This window comes from Mustelus asterias, chromosome 20, assembly GCF_964213995.1.
Source record: "Mustelus asterias chromosome 20, sMusAst1.hap1.1, whole genome shotgun sequence".
Taxonomy (NCBI): Eukaryota; Metazoa; Chordata; class Chondrichthyes; order Carcharhiniformes; family Triakidae; genus Mustelus; species Mustelus asterias.
The window spans coordinates 32,773,975-32,797,434 of record NC_135820.1 but is presented as its reverse complement, the minus strand read 5'-3'; positions in this window follow the sequence as shown (position 1 = coordinate 32,797,434).

The window sequence follows — 23,460 nt, the reverse complement described above, 5'->3', positions numbered from 1 at the left end:
TGACAACAGAATTGCGCATTTACCTGCACAATTACTAGTAGAGATGGGGCAAAGTCTTTGTTGAGAAGAAACCCCTGCTATTTCAAAATCTCTTTGTAACTATAACCTTTCATTCCTAATGGTACACAATACTGAGTTAACATTAGAGGCATGGTCACATAATATCTTCTCCAACTGAGCCCTTTAAATAAAGAACGAGAAAATCAAATTGGTGTTAAAATGCCCCTAAAAGGTGATTGTGTAATTGAAACAGTCGAGAATTATCAGGTCCGATTTTAATAATGGGGTCATTTTGCAATGTTCTCTTTTTTTAGCACTTGTACTTCTGAGTGAGTATTTTTTGTAACACTGTTAAAAATGCTAATTCTGTCATTTTTCAGTCATTACAGACTAATAGTTCCAAATGTTGCATAGCAATGAACCACATATATCACAATGTAGGAAGAAATCTCTTTAATAATTAAAGTCAAGTTGTACTAAGCATGTAATAGTATATTGCAAAAATATGAATACATTAATACGCTGCATATCTGATTTGGTGCACTATTCTTCAAGCTTATTATTCAGGGGTGAGTCAATTTTCAGGGTACTTTTTCTTTCCTGCGATTTTCTCTGTTGGATTATAATTTACAAAACAAAAAGCAAACACGCAGTTCAATGTGTCCACTCTTAATAATAGATTCTAGACCTGAGGAGGATCCATTAAGCATGGGCTAAAACTGATACCAAGCAACAATGCAGCAAGTCAGTTGAAATGCTTTGATGCTACCTGTACCCATGAATAAAAATAGTTTGATTAATAGATGGCAGCAGAGTCAGCAAGATTGATTCATGTTTCACACATTCTCAGATAATCTTTTCAGTTTAGCTATCCTTCTATAATCCATGCTCGCAAATTCCCCATGACTGTGTATGATAGATTGGGGGATCTGTCATTTGCAAACAAGAGGGGTGCTGTCAATAAGGCATGATTTAAAGTTTACGTATTAGTCACAAGTAAGGCTTACATTTAACACTGCAATGAAGTTACTGTGAAATTCCGTTAGTCACCACACTCTGGCGCCTGTTTGGGTCAATGCACCTAACCAGCACGTCTTTCAAACTGTTGGAGGAAACCGGAGCACCCGGAGGAAACCCATACAGACACGAGGAGAACATGCAAACTCCACACAGACAGTGACGCAAGCCGGGAATCGAACCTGGGTCCCTGGCACTGTGAGGCAGCAGTGCTAACCACTGTGCCACCATGCCATCCATAATTGGGGATGTATTGCTATTAATATGCCATTTATAGCAAGTGCACAGTATGGGCAAGAACTTTTAGGTGTAAAATTCAGATCCTCAGTGCTGCTGGAGATACGAAAGTGTTTTCCCTCCTGGGGGCATGCGCTGCGATGGTAGCTGCCTCCTGGCATGGCTGCTGTTGCTCACCATCTTGAGAAGGATGCTCGTATATTTGTGCAGGTGATAGCATGTACTGGTGATAGCATGATGTCACACAACCCAACCGGCTGCCCATTTTTGGATCTCGCCAGTGCTCTCAACAAATTCATACGTCACTCACTAAAGATTGATTGTTCAGCTGCAAGAGCAGCCCAGGATGAGAGCTATTTATATGATTTTATGATTCTAAAGGGCCAACCTGCTGGTCAGGTAATTTTGAAGACATTCTGCTGTTGTAAGAAGTGTGAGTTAAAGCACTCTGCAGTGTATCTGCAGCTGTTGTGGTGAGTTCCTGAGGGTCTGTTTGCATCCTCACATTCCCTGATGGACATTAATGAACTAGATGGGTTTTTACAATAATTCCTATAGGACAGAAGGAGGCCATTCAGCCCATCAAGTCTGTACTGACAACAATCCCACCAGGCCCTATCCCCATAACCCCACGTATTTACCCTGCCAGTCCCCCTGACACTATTTAGCATGGCCAATCAACCTCACCCGCACATCTTTGGGCTGGGGAGGAAACCGGAGCACCTGGAGGAAACCCACACAGACACGGGGAGAATGTGCAAACTCCACACAGACAGTCACTCAAGGCTGAAATTGAACCCGGATCCCTGGAGCTGTGAGGCAGCAGTGCTAACCACTGTGCCGTTCACCATCACACTTGCCCATAATGCCAGCTAGCAGGATGAGGGGGATGGGGATATTGAGAAGACACATAAGGCCATTAGCTTCACTATTCTGAGTAATGTTGGATATCCTGGGCTCTGTTTCTCCCTGATACAGGGAACCATCTCCACTGGAAAGCTTGGGAGATGCCTCCTGTTGGTTTTGCTCTGCTCCCTTATATTGTGTGCCACCATGTCCTATGTGAGGGAGGGCACAATGTCATATGGCGAGTCATTGGGTACACATAGGCAGTGGCCAGGCCTGGGGTAATGGATGGTTCCCATACCAGCTTACAGGGGGAGACAATGGTGTAGTGATATTGTCACTGGACACGTAATCCAGAGACCCTGTGGACAAGAAGTTCGAATCCCACCACGACAGATGTGGAATTTCAATTCAATACAAGACTAGGGGCCAAATTTTAACTATTCCCCCACCGCAGGAATTATAGAGGCTCGGTGGGGAGGGGGGGCGGAATGGACCATGCAAAGATCTGTTGACCTTGGATGGGATTTTCTGGTTTTGGAACAAACGCAGCTGGAAAATCCCGCTGTATGTTTGGGTCAAGGTTCTGCCATAACTGGAGATCTATGGAGCTAGGGAGAGTTAGGTGTGAGATTGGTAGCATTGATAGCTGTGTGAGGGTTAGGGAGAGTATCTGGTTGTTACGCTTGAACCCTGAGTGCTGGAGAGCTGCTAGGTGACTGAAGGGAGTATAGTGCATAGAACATCGCAAGAGGTTGATGGAGCAGTGGGTAAGAGCTGTCATGTGAAGATGTATTCTCTGACATTGACTACCTATGTGAGATCATTGGACCGCTTGTTGCGCTGCTGCCAAGTCTTTGAGTCCAGACAGCATGTATTGACCTCACTGGCCACCTGCTCTCAATCTTGTCTGAAGATTGTCCTTGAGGACCTCCTATCCACCACCACCCCTCCCCCACACCCCCATGAGCCTGAGAAATGGTGCTCATGAATTTTAGCCCTCAATATATTTAAGTTAGAAGATATTAAATCTTTATCTTATACTTTTTGTGAGTGTTACTGTTCTCTCCTGGGTGACAATTAATGATATTTGGTACATCAACATTTATAATAGAAAGATCTGTCACCGATACTTTGCCCTAATTTTCAAAAGGATATTTTCAGGTCTGGGGGTTGCAGAGTTGGACTATTTAGATCAGTTTTTAAAAGAGCTGGACAGATATGAAATGCTGATAGTTCTCCTTCTAAATTATAATGTTTTATTTTTGCTAAGAACAGCTAGATAGATAGATACCCTACAGTGCAGAAAGAGGCCCTTTGGCCCATCGAGTCTGCACCGACCACAATCCCACCCAGGCCCTATCCCCATATCCCACCCACTAATCCCTCTAACCTAGACATCTCAGGACTCAAAGGGGCAATTTTAGCATGGCCAATCAACCTAACCTGCACATCTTTGGACGGTGGGAGGAAACCGGAGCACCCGGAGGAAACCCACGCAGACACGAGGAGAATGCGCAAACTCCACACAGACAGTGACCCAAGCCAGGAATCGAACCCAGGTCCCTGGAGCTGTGAAGCAGCAGTGCTAACCACTGTGCTACCGTGCCGCCCTAATTGAGACTATGAGCTAATTGAGACGATGGGCTTTCCATGCTTTAACAAATGATGGCTCGAAAGTAATAAGAGCATGAAGTGCTAGAGTGTATTGTGAGACAAATAAGACCTTCCCCTGTATATTTTCATAAAATAGATATAGATATCCTCATGGTTATTTCTAAAATTTTAAAAACTGCATCAAGACCTTTTAAAATAATCGAAGCTATGCCTGTCTGACCATCAAACAATATCAGGAAAACTCACATCTTGTTATCACAGAAGACACCGAATGTCACCTCTGTGAGCTGCACAGACCAAATTCAAAGAGAATTATACAAGGGACATCATAACCCTAGTTTGCCAACAGGTGTCTATTTGTCTGCCAGGACACAAGACTCCACAACCTTCCTTTCCAGTCTTATCGGTTGCAACATTTAACCATCTTGGAACCCAGATGAGGGATACACATCCCTTGTTAAAGACATTGGGGATGATCTGATAAAGAAAATTTAAAGTCCAGAATGAGCGTGAAAATGGGACAATTTCGGATCCGCGTTTTCAGGCGAGTCCAAATGTTGAATCTAATGCACTTAGCGCATAAAAGAATCCTGAAATCTGTTTTTCCCCAGTAGGGAGAGAGGCTGGGGCCTAAATCGCCCAGAAGCCGGTTGATAGAAGCAGAGAGCGTTATTGCGCATGTGCAGGTCTCTGCCCTGAGAGCAGCACAGTTCTGTCCCTGCCTCTGCTGCTATAGCCAGCCTCTGTGGCCTAAAACTGGTACCCCCCCTCCCAACCCCCCTCCCACTGCCTTGGAGCCCAGTGGCTGTTCATGAACACGCCCATCCAGAACAATCACCCCCTGCAGATCCCCGCAGCGGATTGACCCCCCTACCCCCCGGCTAGATCGATCGGTCCCCATATCCAGCCCAGCCGGACCAATTGTTCTCCCCCCAGCTGGACTGATCACCACCCTCCCTCTCCCAAATGCTATGCAGAGTGGCAGTGGTCCCCCCTCCCCTCCCAACCGATCACTGTGCAGAGTGTGCAGCAGTCCGCCCTCCCCGCCGATCGGCCCACCCCTGGCCTGGACCCACTCCCCAGTAGGCCTGCTCCCTCAGGCCCCACCCCCTTGGCACTGCCCAGTTCCCGGTGGGCACTGCTAGGGTACCAGACCGGCATTGCCATGGTGCCAGACTGGCAGTGCCCAACAGGCACCTCACCATGCCCCTGAGTTCCGGGGGCCTCAAATGGCCTCTGGTTCCACCGCAAGGCCATTATGCTGATCCCCATTGCTGGGGACCAGCTGTGATCCTTGCCAGAGAGAACCTCCTCTGGTGAGACCGCACAGGTAAGTGAGCTGGGACATTACCATACCGGGCTCACTAATTTCATTTAAATGATATTGAAATTAAATTTACATAATTTATTCAGTCTTGTGCCGGAAATGGGCACGAGGCTGATCACGCCGAATATCTGGTGCCAGTAAGATCGCCAGAGGTGAGAAATCGGGCGTGAAACAGATTTCTCATCTCTCGCACGATATTACTGGCTTGCCCTGCCCATTGGCTGGTGGAGTACAATGGTAAGATCACCCCCCAGTATGTCTAGGTGGAAGTCATGTGACATAGATCTCTCGCTGGGTCTGTATCTTTACCAAAAACTAATTGGTTCTTGATCGATAGCCGACCTGTATGGCACATTTAGTTGAAATCAATCTATTCATTTTTTCGCATATATAGTTTACGATCAGACTAACAAATGGGGCAAAAACATTGGGGCAGAATATTACGGCCTAACTCGGGCGAGACCGGAAATTCCCGCCCAAGGTCAATGGAAATTTCCGTTGTCAGACCCTCGCCCGCGCCGATCCATGGCGGGCGAGGTGGTAGAGTTCCAGCCTACATTTGCCCAACTTCAGTTGAGGAGGTATTTGCCAACATATGCCAGTTCTCTACAGGAACAAATTGATGACTGAATTGGTCAAAGATGCTTAGCAAAGTAAGAAATATTATCATATGCAATGTATAATTTCAAGATTGCTGTCAGGTCTCAGAAGCACCTTGCTACATACAGTCTTTTTTATCTGCAATCCAACCTAAAGTGTTGAAAGTGCAGCTGCTTTCCCTTCCATTTCTAATAAAACCTATTTGAATGAGTTTGCGATTGATGAATTATGGCCCTTACAGATTTATTAATGAGCAGCAGCATTGGAGTGTTATCAATGCATGTTTTTGATGCTGCACTTCGGTTCAGCCGTATGTATTACTAACACCAGTGAAGTCTCTGTTTGCAGCACAAGACACAGCAATCTATTCACTTCAGAAGGGCATTTTTTTTCAATTTGTAGGCAATAAGACTAATGCCAAAAGGCCACAATAAGCATATTCTTGCTAAACATACTTAAACTATCCTGGGTATTACTGTTATTATATAAATGCAACAGGGTTGCCAATTGTATGTTGATTTACTTGATGGCAAAATAAACATTTGGGACATAATGTTAGCTGAAAATGATGCATATCATTTGAATAAATTGACTCATGTTTTATGCTGTAACATCCATGCTAAATAGGACAGATACTTCAAGCTATTAGGTTTGGAGAACTTTATGTTTTGTGGAAGCAATTCATCCTAAAGACTAGGAGGGGCGATTCTCCCAAAATAAATTCTAAGTGTCGAATTCACGTAAAAACTGAAATAAATCGCACTGGCATTTTCAGCAGGATTTTCAAAATGAATCTTCCACACTCTGTGCACTGCAGAGGGCACTAGCATGATTCATGTAACAATCAGGGGGTGCGGCCAATTCCCGCTTGGGAGACCAGCAGCAAAGCGCTGAACGGGCCACTGCTCTTGCGCCGATCTGTCAGCGCCGAGATCAGCGCATGCACAGTAGCCCCACACTGCTGGCCTCCCGATCACTGCCCAGCTCGATCGCTGGTCAGTCCCGTGACCCCGCAATGCTGCCCCCGCCCCCCCGATCGCTGGCCCTCCAAATGTGTCCGGGCCAGCTTTGCCACACCCCAGCTCGCCTTGATTTCCCCCCCTCCCTCCCCACCCAGCCCCAGGTGGCATCAGGAGATCAGCAGTCCTGATCTCCTGATGCCACCCCCCCCCCCCCCACACACACACCGGCAGCACCGACTCCCCCCCACCATCCCGGCACCTGGAGACTCGTGGAGGCTGTGACGCCCAGTGGGAAGCCCGCTAAACGGCCTCCGCTTGAGCCCCCTAACCTGCTGCGCTGAAAAGCTGGGAGAATCGCTCCCTAGCTTTTTGACTCTCCGTTCTGTATTTCCCATGAGGACAAAATCTTCCAGAGGTTTGTTTCCTGAGTATTATCCAGTCTATGAGTGAATCTGTGCTGAACGACATAAGTAGTGTTTTCATATATTTCCTCACCTCCTGCTGTATATAAGCTATTTTCTGTGAGTTAGTAGCTTGTTATTAATGTCACATGTTGCAGCTATGGATGAGAACAGAATTGAACTGAACTGTGATGCTCTCTGTGCAATACACAGTGAGCAAGATACACTCTTGGGTTATTGGCAGGAACAGCAAATAACAAAACCCTTAAGGGATGAACATTTTATTGGTGGAAGAATGTAGGAAGATGACTGGGAATTATTGTGGAGGTCCTGTAAAGTCCCTTGTTAAGAGATTGGCACCCAAACATAAGGAATAGGAGCATTAAACTAACCAACCCAAATTCTGACACCAGTGGGTACGAACCCAAGACTCTGCAGATAATGTAAATGTAATGTGGTGTCATACTGTGGTTGAGTGGCCCATCAGGCACAAGAAGGTCTTTCTTCTTGATAGTAGAACAAAATATTTCTGCGGGAGGCTAAAAATGGGCTGATTTCAATATTTATATTCACATTTCAATCCTATCAGTAGCCTGGGACGCAATTGCTCAGGCTCACTTCAGGCTCCAGTCCCAATGACGAGGCCATCATGTCAGGTCCCCACCAGGGAACCTGACGTGATGGCCTCGCTATTGGGACTGGAGGCCATTGAGGACCCTGGGTGGTCAGGGCAAGTGGGGGTGGGGGGTGGGAGTACTCCACTGGGTATCTTGGCACTGCCCAATGGGCACTGGGCAGTGCCAAGGGGGCACAGCCTGAGGAGACAGGGCCTCATGGGGGCAGGGCCGGGTGGGGTGGAGGCAGAAGGGGGAGGTCGGAGGCCAGTAGAAGGGGAGGGAAGGGAGAACTCTGTATCGGGGATGGGGTCTGATGGTGGGACCGCTGATTGGGTGTCAAGGCTGGTGATCAGGAGGCCAGCAATCAGTTGGTGTGCTGCATTTAGGAGCTCGGTGGTCGGGAGGACCATTGGGTGCCATCAGGAGGTCTGTGGGGGGCTGTGGCAGGGTCTGTAGGGGGGTGTCAATGTCTGTGGAGGTAGTGGGGGGGGGATCTGACAGATCTCTTGTATACTGTCTACACTTGTGCACAATGTATGGGAGACCAGGGCACATGCCTAGCAGTCTGCAGCCCGCTTAGGCTCTGCTCCTTCCACTGGTGTAAAACTCCCTACTGTCAAAACAATTGACAGAGTGGAAAAATTGTTCAGGGTAGCTTAGTGAAAAAACATGAGTGAAACACTCCGGTTTTCAGACTTTTGTGACACTTTGATAAGATCGCCTCCTAAGTCCCAAACGAGCATGATTTCAGATCCGTTTTTTCAGCGAGGCCATAAGTCCAATCTTATGCCACTTTGTGTAAAATAAAATGCAAAATCTGTTTCCCGCCAGTAGGGAGAGGGGACAGGACCTAAGCTCGGCGGAAAGCCGGCAGCTCACAGTGGAGGGTGCAATCGTGCAGCCACAGATCTGTCAGGCACCACCAGCCCCCAGGAAAGCACCCGCCTCGCCCACCTGTGATCACTGGCCTTTGCAGCCAACACCACCTGTGCTCTCCCGGATGTTGGACAGTCCAACGCCAGCATCTCCACATCATGACTACCCTCCCGGATGGCCAGGCCAATTAACACCCCCCCCCCCCCCCACCTCCGGCTTGGTCAATCGCCAATTGCAGAGTGTGCATCATCCCCCTACCCACCTCCCCTTAGGCCCCAAGCAATCCAGGCCCCACCCCTCCCAGTAGGCCCCACCCCTCCCAGTAGGCCCCAGCCCTCCCAGTAGGCCCTGTCCTCCTCAGGCCCCACCCCCTTGGCACCATCAGTTGTAGATCAGAACAAGATGGGATAAAATGCAGCAGACGGGGGTGAGAAAAGTGAAAGATATATGGCAGATCATAGAGTTGAATAAGGTTAATAGGTTGGTTGAAGCAAGGCTTTGGATGCACTTCAAAATGAGGAAGTTATTCAGTAGTCAATTAACTGGGCTGACCTGTGCATGTGATCTTATCACTGGCAGTGGCGGTGATATCAACCATCTTCTTATCATGTTCTTATCACACACGGAAGGTATGAGGAAACATGGGGATGGGTAGAGGGGCAATGTTAGGCATGCAGGGGTATGAGGAGTGGGCAAGGGGAATGAGCTGGCATGGATTGTCATGAATGGGGCATGGGGAGTGTGTGTGGCATGAGGGAGTACGAGGGGGGAGGGCTCGAGAGCTGTCTTTTTATTTTTATTTTACAGCTGGGACACAATGAAGTCAGCCGTTCAGACTCAGACAGCTCATCCTCACACCACACAGCCCCTGGCTCTGCTTCCACTCTATTCCTGGGGTCTGTGGGCTCAATCTCATTATCACTCAGCTGCCTCCACAGAATGAAAATCGGGCCATCCGGGACACTTTCCTCTGGGTTTGGGTTTTGGAGACCGATCTCGCAGTTGCTTCATCGTTGCTCGGTCAAAATTCTGGAACCTGCTCTCCAATGTAACCCACACCACATAAAGCATAGAATCATACAGTGCAGAAGAGGCCCTTCGGCCCATCAAGTCTGCACTGACACGAGGGAAACACCTGACCTCCCACCTAATCCCATTCACCAGCACTTGGTCCATAGCTTTAAATGTATTGACTGCAAAGTGCTCATCCAGGTATTTTTTAAAGGATGTGAGGCACCTGCCTCTACCATTCTCGCAGTCAGCACATTCCTCTGGGTACATGGACTGCAGCGGTTTAAAAACACAGGCTCAGCACCACCCAATCACAGCTAATTAGAAGGATGACCATTAAGTGCTGGCCTTGCTTGCAATGTGTACAATTGGTGAGAAATGAAAAGAAAACATGGAAACAGAAGCCAAGGCAAATGAAGGAAGTGCTGGATAGACAATGTCGAGGGCAAACTGTCACAGAGATACCAATGAGCCTGGCTAGTTCAGAACCAATTACAGTGGAGGGAATTCATCAGCACTATCAAGTCAACAGATGGGAACTCGGTAGTACTGTGTGTGTTGCTATATAATGAGTGGGATGTTATGGCCGCACTCGCCCTAAAACTGGAAAATCCCACCCGAGGTCAAAGGACGTTTGCATGGTCCGCCCCTCACCCTCTACGATTCCCATGGTGGGCGGACGGGAAAATTCCCCCTTTTATGTGAATGTGATTATGAGAATATATTGTATGTAAGTATGTAAGAATCTGAATATCTATCTAACATTTTGCTGTGACGACTATCACTAAATTGTACAAATTGTTCCCCTGTTTAATGATAATAGCATTTCTTCAATTTTAGCATAGCAATGTTCCCACACAGTGCAGATGAAGATTAAAACTGTGAATGATGAAAATCTGAAATTAAAACAATACTGGAAAGGATAAAATCAAACTACGCTCGAGTCTATTCTGTTAAAGGGTACCAGTCGAAATGTCAAATTCTCTTTCCCTTTTCGATGTTAATGGCGTTTCTGCGCAGTTGAAGCATCTTCTGTTTTTAGCAAATCCCCCTGCCCTGCTTTTGAAGTTATTAAACTTTGCTCCTTTGCTCAATGGATCAATGGGAAGGGGAATGGGAAGCAAGTTCAAAATGTAGAGATGAGTGTTTTATTTTGACAATATGGCTTTACTGCGAAATTGACCCAGATGAGGCTTAGATTGGGTCAGCTTTTATTTAAATACTAAAAGACAAACACAACAAGGTTGCGAATTACATTTGCAAATTTCAACTTAAAGCTCATCTGTGCATGAATGGCAGGGCTACACCTGACATCACTGCCATGTCTACAAATAAACTCATTCGCTAAAATGTCAGGAGGTGGGGGGGGGGGGGAACCTGCCCATGATCCCAAAGGCTACTCCTCAATAATTTAATTAATTTAAACCAGGAGCAGAGGCCACTGCTGGGACTACAACAGCCCCAAGACTGAGAAGCCCAGGGTAGTCTGGGGTCAGGGTCTGCTTATCTATTCTCAGCAAGGGGGGATTGAGAGGGCTTGGGGGCTGAGTTCAAGAGGCCCAGCAAGAGGGTATGACCTGGGATGGCCTGCTTCCGCTGGACCTAAGGGCATGCACAGGAGAATCCTTCTTTCCCAACAGTGGCCTGCGCAGCTAAACCACCAGGCTTACCAAATGGCATCCATCTCAGGTAAAATGCCAGCAGTGGTGGGAAAAAGCCCTTAAGTGACTGTTAACTGGCCACTTAAGGGACTTAATAAGCCCAAGAGCAATCAGGTTGCCTGATTCCTTCCCAGTCCTCATTTCATACAGGTTGGGGTAAGTGGTGTGAAGGCCAACTTTAAACCCTCCAGTGGAGGCCTATAAAATTCAGCGTATGGAATCAAAGCAATTTATTTTACTGAAAGTTTGAGCTTACTGATTTAAAAAAAACAATGCTACACCTAAGATTCCTTGCCATAATCATAGAAACCCTACAGTGCAGAAGGAGGCCATTCAGCCCATCGAGTCCGCACCGACAACAGTCCCATCCAGGTCCCACCTCCACAACCCCACATATTCACCCCGCTAATCCCTCTAACCTACGCATCCCGTGACATTAAGGGGCAATTTAGCATGGCCACTCAACCTTCTTTGGTTCAGTATCAATGTTTCTCTAATTATACTCCTGCACAGGGCCTTGCAATGAAATACTATGTCAAAGGTGCTATATAAACGCAAGTTTGTTGCCTTATGCATGAGCTGTCCACACTGAATGAACCCGCAAATGGACAGGAAGATGTAATCACACAAATTTAAATAGTTATGGTCACAAACCACTTATCGCTTCACAAGCTAGCATAAGCTGGATTGTTTTCTCAAAAGCTGTTTGGTAAGCTTGTTGTCATTGTTGGGGTTGGAGAAGAAGAGATGGGCAGTGGTTCAACAGGACTTTCAGGAGCCACAACTGAAGGTGGCAATTTGGGGAATGAAGAAGAGAAACAGAGCGCAGGCTGGAGTATAGAAGCCATGTTTTTTTTTAAAAATTCATTTGTGGTGTCGCTGGCTGGCCTGCATTTATTGCCACCCCTAGTTGCCCTTGGAGGGCAGTTGAGAATCAACCACATTGCTGTCGCTCTGGAGTCACGTGTAGGCCAGACCAGGTAAGGAAGGCAGATTTTCTTCCCTAAAGGACATTAGTGAACCAGATGGGTTTTTTCGACAATTGACAATGGTTTCATTGTCATCAGTAGATTCTTAATTCCAGATTTTTTTTTATTGAATTCAAATTCCACCATCTGCTGTGGCGGGATTCAAACCCGGGTCCCCAGTACATGAGCTGAGTTTCTGGATTAATAGTCTAGCGGTAATACCACTAGGCCATCGCCTTCTCTATATATCATCTATATTCACATTACTCTATGAATATAAGTACTAATAGTGAAGCTGTTAGTATTTATATGCATCTTTGTATAAGCCAAAAGCTCATTTCCTCATTAGTATTCATGACCCAAGTTTCAGCAGGCTAGTAACACCATTGCCTGATCATTCTGCATAAGAATTCCTGTTCCACTGATAACTGTTACAGTCTCGGAGAGATTTGCAAACACCTTTCTAGGCCAAATGAATAGTTATGGGTCATACAGGTACCTAATGAGGAAACACGTCAGTTTGGACAAATTGGAGGCCACTCACCATATTAAGATCTATTCAGGCATATGAATAGCCCTTCCTTTGAGATCAAGGACCCTGGGGACATAATTCCTGTTGCTGAAAGCTGCCAGCCAATCACCTGCTGGAGAAAAGGGAGACCTGAGGATGCCTCAAAATGGAGGAGCTCACAATCTTCAGTTCTTGACAGGCATCAGGGTGGAGGGATATCGCCTTCCGGAGATTGCCTGCAGCTGATCCATGAATCCCCATGACCCTGTGTTTCCATGCTACAGCCATTTAATGCAGAGGGCTGGTGGGCTCCATTACAAAGGAGGGCATTCTGGCAGTGGGAAAGTACTGCCATCTTCAAAAAATTGCCTCTAAATGCTTCATTGTCCATTTTGGCTGTCTGCCACTGTGGACTGGGGCCTGGGTGGGATTGTGGTTGGTGCAGACTCGATGGGCTGAACGGCCTCCTTCTGCACTGTAGGGATTCTATGATTGACTGGTCTGCCGCTTTGTTCCCATTACCTTGGAGGTTGGAAGATATCAGCGAGTGTTCTCAATCTACCCATATCCACAGGACTGGGAAAATTCAGCCCAATAAGTCAAGTAGTGATTTGCCAGCACCAAGTATGGGTCTTAAAAGCTTTATCATGGAAGAGGAAAGTATGACAGTGTGAGATCCACAGTCCTGAGTCCCTCAAAATAATGTGTTTAAAATAGGATACCATGACCAGTCCTGTTATCAGTCTTCCTAGCACTGAAATCTCCCCCAGCCCCACAACACTTTGAGGTATCTGTGCTCCACTAATTCTGGTCTCTTGCTCCGTCATTGGTGACAGTGCCTTCAGCTGCTTAAGCCCTAAGTTTTTAAATACCGAAATACCATCCCTAAAACTCTCTGCCTGTCTACCTTGCTCCCCTCCCTTAAAATATTCCTGAAAACCTCCTTCTTTGACCAAGCTTTCCATTATTTGACCTAATACCTCACTTGTGCCTCATTTTATAAAGCACCAGTGTAGCACTTTGGGATGTTTAATTATATTAAAGGCACTACATAAATATAAGTTGTTTTCAGCAGCCTGAAGATGCTGTGTTGAGAGTGTGTAGGATGGCAAAATAGAGGAACAAGAAAGGAAAGACAATGATTATAAAATAAGTGAGTGTCTTCTGCCATCACCAGCGTTGGCCCATAAGGAAAAAAGCAAACCAGATTCACTGTTCCTCTGGCTTGAAGAGCATTTCCAGTTGCAACTGAATTGCTCCGTTGTGTAGGAATGTGGGCCATGTGGACTGATTTATAGAGCCACTGCCATAGCTCCAGACACCAGGAAGATAGTGACCTGTTTGACAAGTCAATATTCCTGCAATATCGACCCTTGTTCCCCATGTCACTGCTAACATGGAGATGAGAACATTGTTTGCGATTTCCCACTTCTGTCACGATAAGAAGTTTGCAGAAGGAATGTTATTAAAATCTCCACTGAAACCTGCGCAGGATTCATCTGAGAATTCACACGCTGACATTGCTACAATGGATAAGGCAATTCTTGCACACAAACAACATTGCCAAGCCAAGGGACATATCCATTCTATTAAAACCTGTGATATTGTTGAACCGATACAGTGAGAAACAACCATCAGCGCCAACCATGCATATGAAATAATACAATACTGTATTAAGAATAAAATGCATGGTTTAAAGTTTATTTATTAGTATCACAAGGCAGCTTACATTAACAATGCAATGAAGTTACTGTGAAAATCCCCTAGACAACACACTCACGCCTGTTCGGGTACACTGAGGGAGAATTTAGCATGGCCAATGCACCTAACCAGCACGTCTTTCGAACTGTGGGAGGAAACCAGAGCACCCAGAGGAAACTCACACAGACAAATGGAGAAAATGCAGACTCCACATAGACAGTGACCGAAGCCAGGAATCGAACCCGGGTCTCTGGCGCTGTGAGGCAGCAGTGCTAACCACTGCACCACCATGCATAGTGGTAAGCCTGAAGTAAGAGTTGGAGCACTGGTCCCTTTTTTCAACCCCAGTCCACCAGAATTTTTAAAATTTTAAGATGATCCAATACATATTGATCTGTTTCAATGTCACTCTTTCCATTTATTTTGCATAAACCCAACTACATGGTGAATGTTAAGATTTGGTTCTGATGCTTATACTGATGAAACTTGTTAGCATATGTTGGCTGTAGGTCATAATGTAGGTTGGCTGTACAGCTTAAAAAGGCAGACCCCATCGCGGTGAGAAGGAATAAAATGGATGGATTGCATTGAATGTGACTTTGTCACATTTATTCTCAAGTTTTGTATCTCCTTCCCCAGAACCATTACATACTGAAGTCGTTAATGTTTTGTTTTTGCTTAATTGGGAAAATGATAAGTGGGTAATATTGTTTGGCAACACACCTGCATTAGCAAGAGCCTGGCTTCACATTTTAAAAAGGTGTTTTCATCTAGAGATTTTGCATGGCACATTGATTTGAGAAAGAAGATACGGAAAGTATTCTCCCGACCTATTTTAAACTTAGACTGCAGCATTGGCTCAGTGGTAGCATGCTCCTCTCTGAGTTAAAATGATATGCTTTCAAGCCTTACTCCACAGCACATCATCTAGGATGACACTTAGGAGCAGTACTAAAGGAGTACCAAACTGTCAGAAGTACTGAATTTTAGATGAGGTTCTAAACTAGGACCTTACTGTCCTCTCAAGAGGATATAAAAGAATCCATGGCACTTTGGGACTTCCTTTCAAATTTCTGTTTTACATGTATATACACAAAAGGATTGATTTACGTTTTTGTTTTATGAATCTCTTTCTGTTTTGGATCCCTCCCTTCTCCTGCATGTAAATATTAATCTTAAAGCGTGTATTTAAGTCACGCTTAAAATACAGACATGTACGTAAGAATTAAGAAAATAAATAATCTCATTTTTTAAAATTGATGCAAGTTGACAGCTGAGACTCAATGTTTTACATCTCTCCATTCCTATAAAATGGCAGAGCTTTCCATTTCACTCCTCACTCAAGCTCATTTAAGATCTCCTTCTGGGGAAGCCACGAGATCCCATCAGCGTTTCATGCTAACAGGCACTGGGCTAAATTGGATAAACCCCAGAAACAGGCACAGATATCATGATGTGTGATTAACCCACATTCTTCAATTAAAATACAGGCACCATGCCAGCTTTGTGCTGCCTGCTTATCAGAATGACTGCTGTGCCCATGGTGCTGTTCATTGGTGACATGCTTCAGCTGAGGGCATAAAACATAGCACTTCTCAAAGTTGGCCTGTCCTGCTTAAGGCTAGCGTGCAACACTTAATGAGGAGGTGAATTGTGGCTGGAGCCAGTGCTGCAGTCCTGTCAGAGGTGAATATGACTTGGGAAACGTTATAAAATGTAGGGGATAGTGGGCTGCATGGTATTGGATGGGGCACCAGAGGCCTTGGTGGAGGAGGTGCCAAGTAGGAGAACTGTTCGGTAATCACAGAGGGCTAGAGGCCATGACCAAATAACAATGGGAACAGACAGCCGTGGAGGTTAATGCCAGGAGCATAACCTTGAGAAACTGGATGCAGCTCAATGATCTCACATGAGTGGTCAAGGTCAGTGAATGCATCTTCATATGTCGTATCCAATCAATTGAACCACTAGACTCCCACACTCTTCAATTCAGCGTAACCCAATTACTGATCGCTATTAATCTGGACTCAGGCTTAACATTTATTTACTCCATGGCACTTTCACACATTTAGCACTGCTCCATGCCTCACACCTACATCTCAGAACTTAAGCATGCTGCAGGTTATTCAACCACGACACCTAAACAGATTTCATAACAATCACTGATTCACTTCACTCTCTATTGCAGCACACAACTGAAGGCAGCAGGAGCAAACTAGAGGGGGCCGACCCCTCCTAACTCTTAGAAGACATGATGCTTACCATTGGGATGGCAATTACTGAGCTTGTAATCAGCAGCAGTGCTGAATCAATTTGAAATGATAATCCTCATGTCTAATCCTCCATTATTAAGATTCATTCATGGGATGTGGGCACTGGCTAGACCTGTATTTATTGCTCATTCCTAACTGCACTTGAGAAAGTGGTGGTGAGCTGCCTTTTTGAACTGCTGAAGCCCATGTGTTATAAGTACACCTACAGCACTATTAGGAAGGATGTTCCAGGATTTTGACCCAGCCACAGTGAAGGGACAGCGATATATTTCCAAGTTAGGATGGCATGTGGCTGGAAGGGAACATGAAGGTGGTGGTGTTCCCATACATCTGCTGCCCTTGTCTCATGGCCCACTTCCTCCTTGGTCTATAATCTGCTCTGAGTTAACAAGCTACAGATGGTGTATGCGTGCACTACTTAGTTTCGACACCATTACACCCCGCCCCCCCTTCTCCCCCCAAGAGGAATTCCCTCTTTCAACCTCACTTTCTTTTAAGACACTCCTCACCTGACTAGGGTGGCACGGTGGCACAGTGTTTAGCACTACTGCCTCACAGCACCAGGGACCCAGGTTTGATTCTGTCCTTGGGTGACTGTCTGTGTGGAGTTTACATGTTTTCCTGTGTCTGAGTGTGTTTCCTCCCACAATCCAAAAATGTACAGGTTAGGTGGATTGTCCATGATAAATTTCCCCTTAGTGTCCAAAGATGTATAGGGATTCATTCTATGAACTAGGCTGTTGATGACATGTCCTAACATCTCGCCAATGCCCAAGAAAGTCTGGCCCATTATGTGATAAGCTGTCCGACTATCAAGGCAGTTCCTTCAGTTGAATGTTTTGCTGAATTGGATAATTATTTACCGTAACTTTATGGAAGAGAAAAGTTGGGATTTTTGCAATTTTAATTGGATTGGGATATTTCATTTTGCCTCACTTCAACCGGGCAGCAATGGTGTCCAAATATATCATAATTAGGAATGCCTATATGGTAAATTCCCCACAATCAGTATTACACATAACTGGAACAAATTTAACAGTAATTTTCAAAAGAGAATTGAATATATAATTGAAACAGAGTAATTTTCAGGGCTCTGGAGAAAGACCAGGGCCAGCTCTTTCAAAGAGCTAGCACAGACATAATGGGCCAAATGGCATCCTTCCATATGGTAAAAGTCTATGATCTCTCCTTTAATAATGCAGATTTATCAATGCATGTGGTGAAATATTCCACATCATTCATATGAGATCTTTCATGTTATGCATTGAAGCTGGAATTGAGGATGGCGAATTCATCTTTCAATTTTTTTGCAATATTTGCTGAATGCTGTACGGTGACATGTCATTTACTGGTAGTTCCATGTCTGATTTATTGGCTTTGAGAGTGCAGGTGTTTCAGTGGCTACCTCGTGTGCATCCAGCTGCAATCTCGCTTCCAGCTGATCAGGAGTTTAGCAACAAAGAGGTGAAATAATAGAAAAAAATTGCTTTCACACCAGTCTTTATTCTATTACTGCAGGAGGTTCTCGATCTCTCAGTATTGAATTTCCATGACATTTTACAGGATTTTAACACATCCAGGATATCACAGGTTTTATTTAAGGTGCTTCTGAATCAAATAAACAATTAGTTCAGGGCAAAGGCTTGCAGGAGTTCAAATCATGAACAAAAAGAATGAAGGCACTTGTGCAGGCCACATTTACATCATGCTAGAACTTACTGTCAGAATAAAAGTGAACTAAATGGCGCTCACCATTATATATGCACAAGTTGTGCAGCTACTTGAAGTGAGGGCAGATGGATGGTTAAACACTAGAATCCAAACATTACTGTCCAGCTCTGTTAGCTTTAATGAAAATGACATTTCACTGTTTAGCGCACTATTGAAATACATTGGACAGTGAAATTCCTGCACTGGCATTACAGATGTGAAGTAAGCTTAGTTAGTGTTGAATTTTTACTTACAGTGAGGGAGGACAGCAGCAGACCAGGGATCCAGAGATCTCACCACCTCTTTTAACGGTGGCTTTTGAAGTCAGCACTACATGTTTCTGTTTAGTTACTATTATGAGGAGGCAGTGACGTAGCGGTATTGTCACTAGACTAGTAATCCAGAGACCTGGGATAATGCTCTCGGTTCAAATCCCATCACAGCAAATGTGGAATTTGAATTTAAGAAAAATCTGGAATTAAGAGTCTAATTATGACCATGAAACCATTGTCAATTGTTATTTTAAAAAAAATCTGGTTCTCTAATGACCTTTAAGGAAGGAAATCTACTGTTCTTACCTGGTCGGGCCTACATGTGACTCCAGATCCACAGCAATGTGCCTTGTGAAATGGTCTAGCAAGTTGCTTAGTTCAAGGGCAATTAGGCAATAAATGCTGGCCTACCCAGCAATGCCCACATCCCTTGAATTAAAAAAGTAGAACAGACGAATCTATGAGTCTCTAAAGCATAGTATTGGTTAGTCCATCATCTGACCTCAGGATTTCATGACCAATTAGGACGTGTGGGTGTAATGATGATCTACATCAGTCTGTTTCAGCCCCAATATTTAAAGGAACAGAATTAAATCATTGCAGAGATGTCATGATAGAGCTAGGAACTTCACAAATGGAGGCTGAAGGTGGAAAGGCAGCACCAAGCTTCTCTGCTGCCTTACTGAACATCATGTGGGGTTGTAAAGCCCCACAGAGAGATTCTGTGACCTGTGAACAGGAGGAAGGCCACCTCAGAGAACAAGCAGGCACGGCAGGAGATGACCAAAGAGGTCAGCAGTGTCAGCAGCCTTTCTCCTGGAATCTGTTGTGTTGTTATAATGAATTTAATACCAATCACTTTTGGGGATTTGCAAACATGTTGTGTGGTTTATCCCCATCTGACCAGCCACCACTGGCATTCACCCCCTCTTATTGCAATGTCACATCCATCCCTCACAGTGAACCCTTCCCACCAATGTGATCCTTCCATTCTCCCAAAACAATCCACATCTCCCAATCATGGCTCTCTTCTTTCAAGAGTATCAAACACCAGAGGGAGGCAGTGAACCAGAAGTGGCTTTCCCACCATCTCCACTTTCACAGCTGCAGAGAAAGACATGTTGGAGCTAAGCCAGGTCTCCTGCCTGCAGTGGAGAGATGTGAGTCTCCAAGCTACACTGAGACAGAATTGAATATAAACAAGAACATAACATACAGTGCTCATTCACTGAAATATGTGACCGGCACAATCGTTACTTAGATTCCTCTCAGTCATTACAAATTTGTGTCTTTCACCTCTGACTGGCCCTTCAAGCAGGCTTCAGGAGGTGGTGCTCAAGGAGGAAGTCTCTGTGGTGAACCATAGATGGTTACCACTATGGGTACTGAACCATAGATGGTTATCACTATGGGTACTTGTACATATGTTACTCTCGTTACTGTTGGGGTTAGGGTTGGGGTGTTCCACCTGTTGGTATTGTTCTGTGGTACACTCCGGTTTGCTCCGCCTTCCTATAGGACTATAAAGGTCACTGCACTTCCCAGTGACCCTTTAGTCTGGGATTGTATTGTTAAACAGGATGCTCCATTCTTATTGTTAATAAAAGCCTTTATTTCCCGGGTATGATCCAGCCTCCCGAGTGAATTAATCGCGCATCAATTTTATTAGCAATAATTTTGTTTGAAGAAAACAAAACCATGGAGCAAATGTTAAAACCCGGTCGGCTAACCTTAGATCCGCGTGCCGCTGGAGCGTCGAACACTTTCGACCATTGGTTGAAGTGTTTCCAGGATTATATCGACGCCTCAACAGCAGTCCAAAACGATGCCGACAGATTGCGAGTCCTCCACGCAAGGGTAAGCGACACTGTGTATGCAACAATCCGTGATTCCCAAGACTACAAAGGGCCCATCGAACTACTTAAGAAGCTGTACAATAAACCGCCAAACGAGATTCATGCTCGGCACCTACCAGCCACTTGACGGCGGCAGCCCGGCAAAACGACGGGACAGTACCTGCGTGAACTTCAGCAGCTAGCTGCGTTCGTGGCGGGAATCAGCTCATCCTATATTCGCCTGCGGCTGCTAGAGCAAGGTAACTTGGACCTAGCTAAGACGGTGGAATTGGCTGATGCGATGGAAACGGCCTCCAGAAGTCTTGAAACTTACCCCACCGACCACGTGGGAACATCGTGGCAAGTACAGCCACCGACTCAACTATACCCAGCGGCTCCTAGGAACTGTGCGATCGTGCTTTCAACCTCGGACCTGACGGCGGCGGCAGCTCCAGGTGGCCCACGGTGCTATTTCTGTGGATTGGCAAAGCACCCTCGTCAGCGATGTCCGGCCAGAACGGTATTCTGCTCCGCGTGTGGGAAGAAAGGGCACTATGCTAAAGTGTGCCGAGCTAAACCACCTTCGAAGCCAAGCAGTGCGGCGTGTGACTCTCCAGGATCTGTCTCCTTGTCTCCGGCTTCGTCGAGGTCTTCAACCACGTGCGATTCACGAGCGCCGCCATTCCTGAGGACGACGACGCAAGACACGTGCGATCTGCGAGTGCCGCCATTTTCAACGCCATCGACCACATGCGATCCATGGGCGCAGCCATTTTGGTCGACACCGACCGCAGACGACCAGCAGGGGTCATCATCATCGACCATCTCAGCTGCTTGCAGTTGCACTCAAGATTCAACGGTGGCGTCAATCATCCTGGACCAGGCCAAGCCTCACAGACTCGACAAGTCCATGATGGACATAGAGGTAAATGGACGCCTGATACATTGTCTGTTTGACAGCGGGAGCATGGAGAGTTTCATTCATCCAGACACTGTGAAACGGTGCGCTCTCCGAGTACAGACTGTCAGACAATTTCTATGGCGTCGAGGTCCCGATCTGTTACCGTTCTTGGGAGCTGCGTGGTAAACCTAACGGTGCAGGGCACAGTTTATGAGAACTTCAGGCTCCTCGTGTTACCGCACCTTTGCGCTCCGGTACTCCTGGGACTAGACTTTATGGTCCACCTGAGGAGTGTGACCCTGCAGTACGATGGGCCACTCCCTCCACTTTCAGTGGGAGAACAGCAGCCTCCAAATTGCCCAGCGCACTCCACGTGCAGTCTCTCGACACTCAGAATCACCCCGCCGTCTTTATTTGAAAATCTCGTGCCAGGCTGCAAGTCCATCGCAACTAAGAACAGGCGTTACAGCGCTGAGGATCGGATCTTTATTCGATCTGAGGTTCAGCGGCTCCTCAGGGAAGGGATCATTCAACCTAGCACTAGCCCATGGAGAGCACAAGTCGTGGTGGTTAAAACTGGAGACAAGCCCCGGATGGTCATAGACTATAGTCAGACCATTAATAGGTACACGCAGCTGGACGCGTATCCTCTCCCGTGCATATCTGACATGGTCAATCAGATTGCGCAGTACCGGGTGTTCTCCACCATCGACTTGAAGTCAGCCTATCACCAGCTCCCCATTCACCCAGAGGACCAAAAATATATGGCCTTTGAGGCGGATGGTCGTCTCTACCACTTCTTAAGGGTCCCCTTTGGCGTCACGAATGGGGTCTCGGTCTTCCAGCGTGCAATGGACCGAATGGTGGACCAAATCGGGCTACGGGCTACCTTCCCGTACCTGGACAACATCACTATCTGCGGCCATGACCAGCAGGACCACGATGCCAACCTCCTAAAGTTTTTACGCACTGCGTCTCGCCTGAATCTGACCTATAACAGGGAGAAGTGTGTATTCAGCAAGCGCCGCCTAGCAATTCTCGGATACGTGGTGGAAAACGGGGTCCTTGGCCCTGATCCAGACCGTATGCGTCCCCTCCTTGAACTTCCCCTACCCACTAGCGTCAAAGCACTGAGAAGATGCTTAGGCTTCTTTTCGTATTACGCACAGTGGGTTCCCAATTATGCGGACAAAGCCCATCTGCTCATAAAGTCTACCTCTTTTCCCCTGGCAGCAGAGGCTCGCTTAGCCTTTGAAGGGATAAAAGCTGACATCGCGAAAGCCACGATGCACGCTGTCGATGAGTCCATCCCTTTCCAGGTGGAGAGTGATGCATCTGATTTCGCCCTGGCCACCACACTTAACCAGGCGGGCAGGCCCATCGCCTTTTTCTCTCGCACCCTCCAAGGCCCTGAAATTCGGCACTCCGCTGTGGAAAAAGAGGCTCAGGCCATTGTGGAGGCCGTCCGGCATTGGCGCCATTACTTGGCTGGAAAACGATTTACCCTGCTCACGGACCAGCGGTCCGTGGCGTTCATGTTCAACAACACGTTAAGGGATAAGATCAAAAATGATAAAATCTTGAGGTAGAGAATCGAACTCTCCACCTACAACTATGATATCATGTACCGTCCGGGGAAGCTCAATGAGCCCTCAGATGCCCTGTCACGTGGAACAGGTGCCAGTGTGCAGGAGGACCGGCTACAGGCCCTCCACAATGATCTCTGCCATCCGGGGATCACTCGGCTCTTCCATTTTGTAAAGGCCCGGAATCTGCCCTACTCCGTAGAGGATGTCAGGTCGATAACTCGAAGCTGCCAGGTATGTGCTGAATGCAAGCCGCACTTCTACCGACCTGACAGGGCACACCTCATTAAGACCACTCGCCCTTTTGAACGACTGAGTGTTGATTTCAAGGGCCCCCTTCCTTCGACAGATTGGAATGTGTACTTCCTCAACGTGGTTGACGAGTACTCCCGATTCCCTTTTGCCATTCCCTGTTCAGACATGACCGCTGCCACGGTTATCAAAGCCTTGCGGGATCTTTTCACCCTGTTTGGTTACCCCAGTTATATCCACAGTGATAGGGGTTCGTCGTTTATGAGCGACGACTTGAGG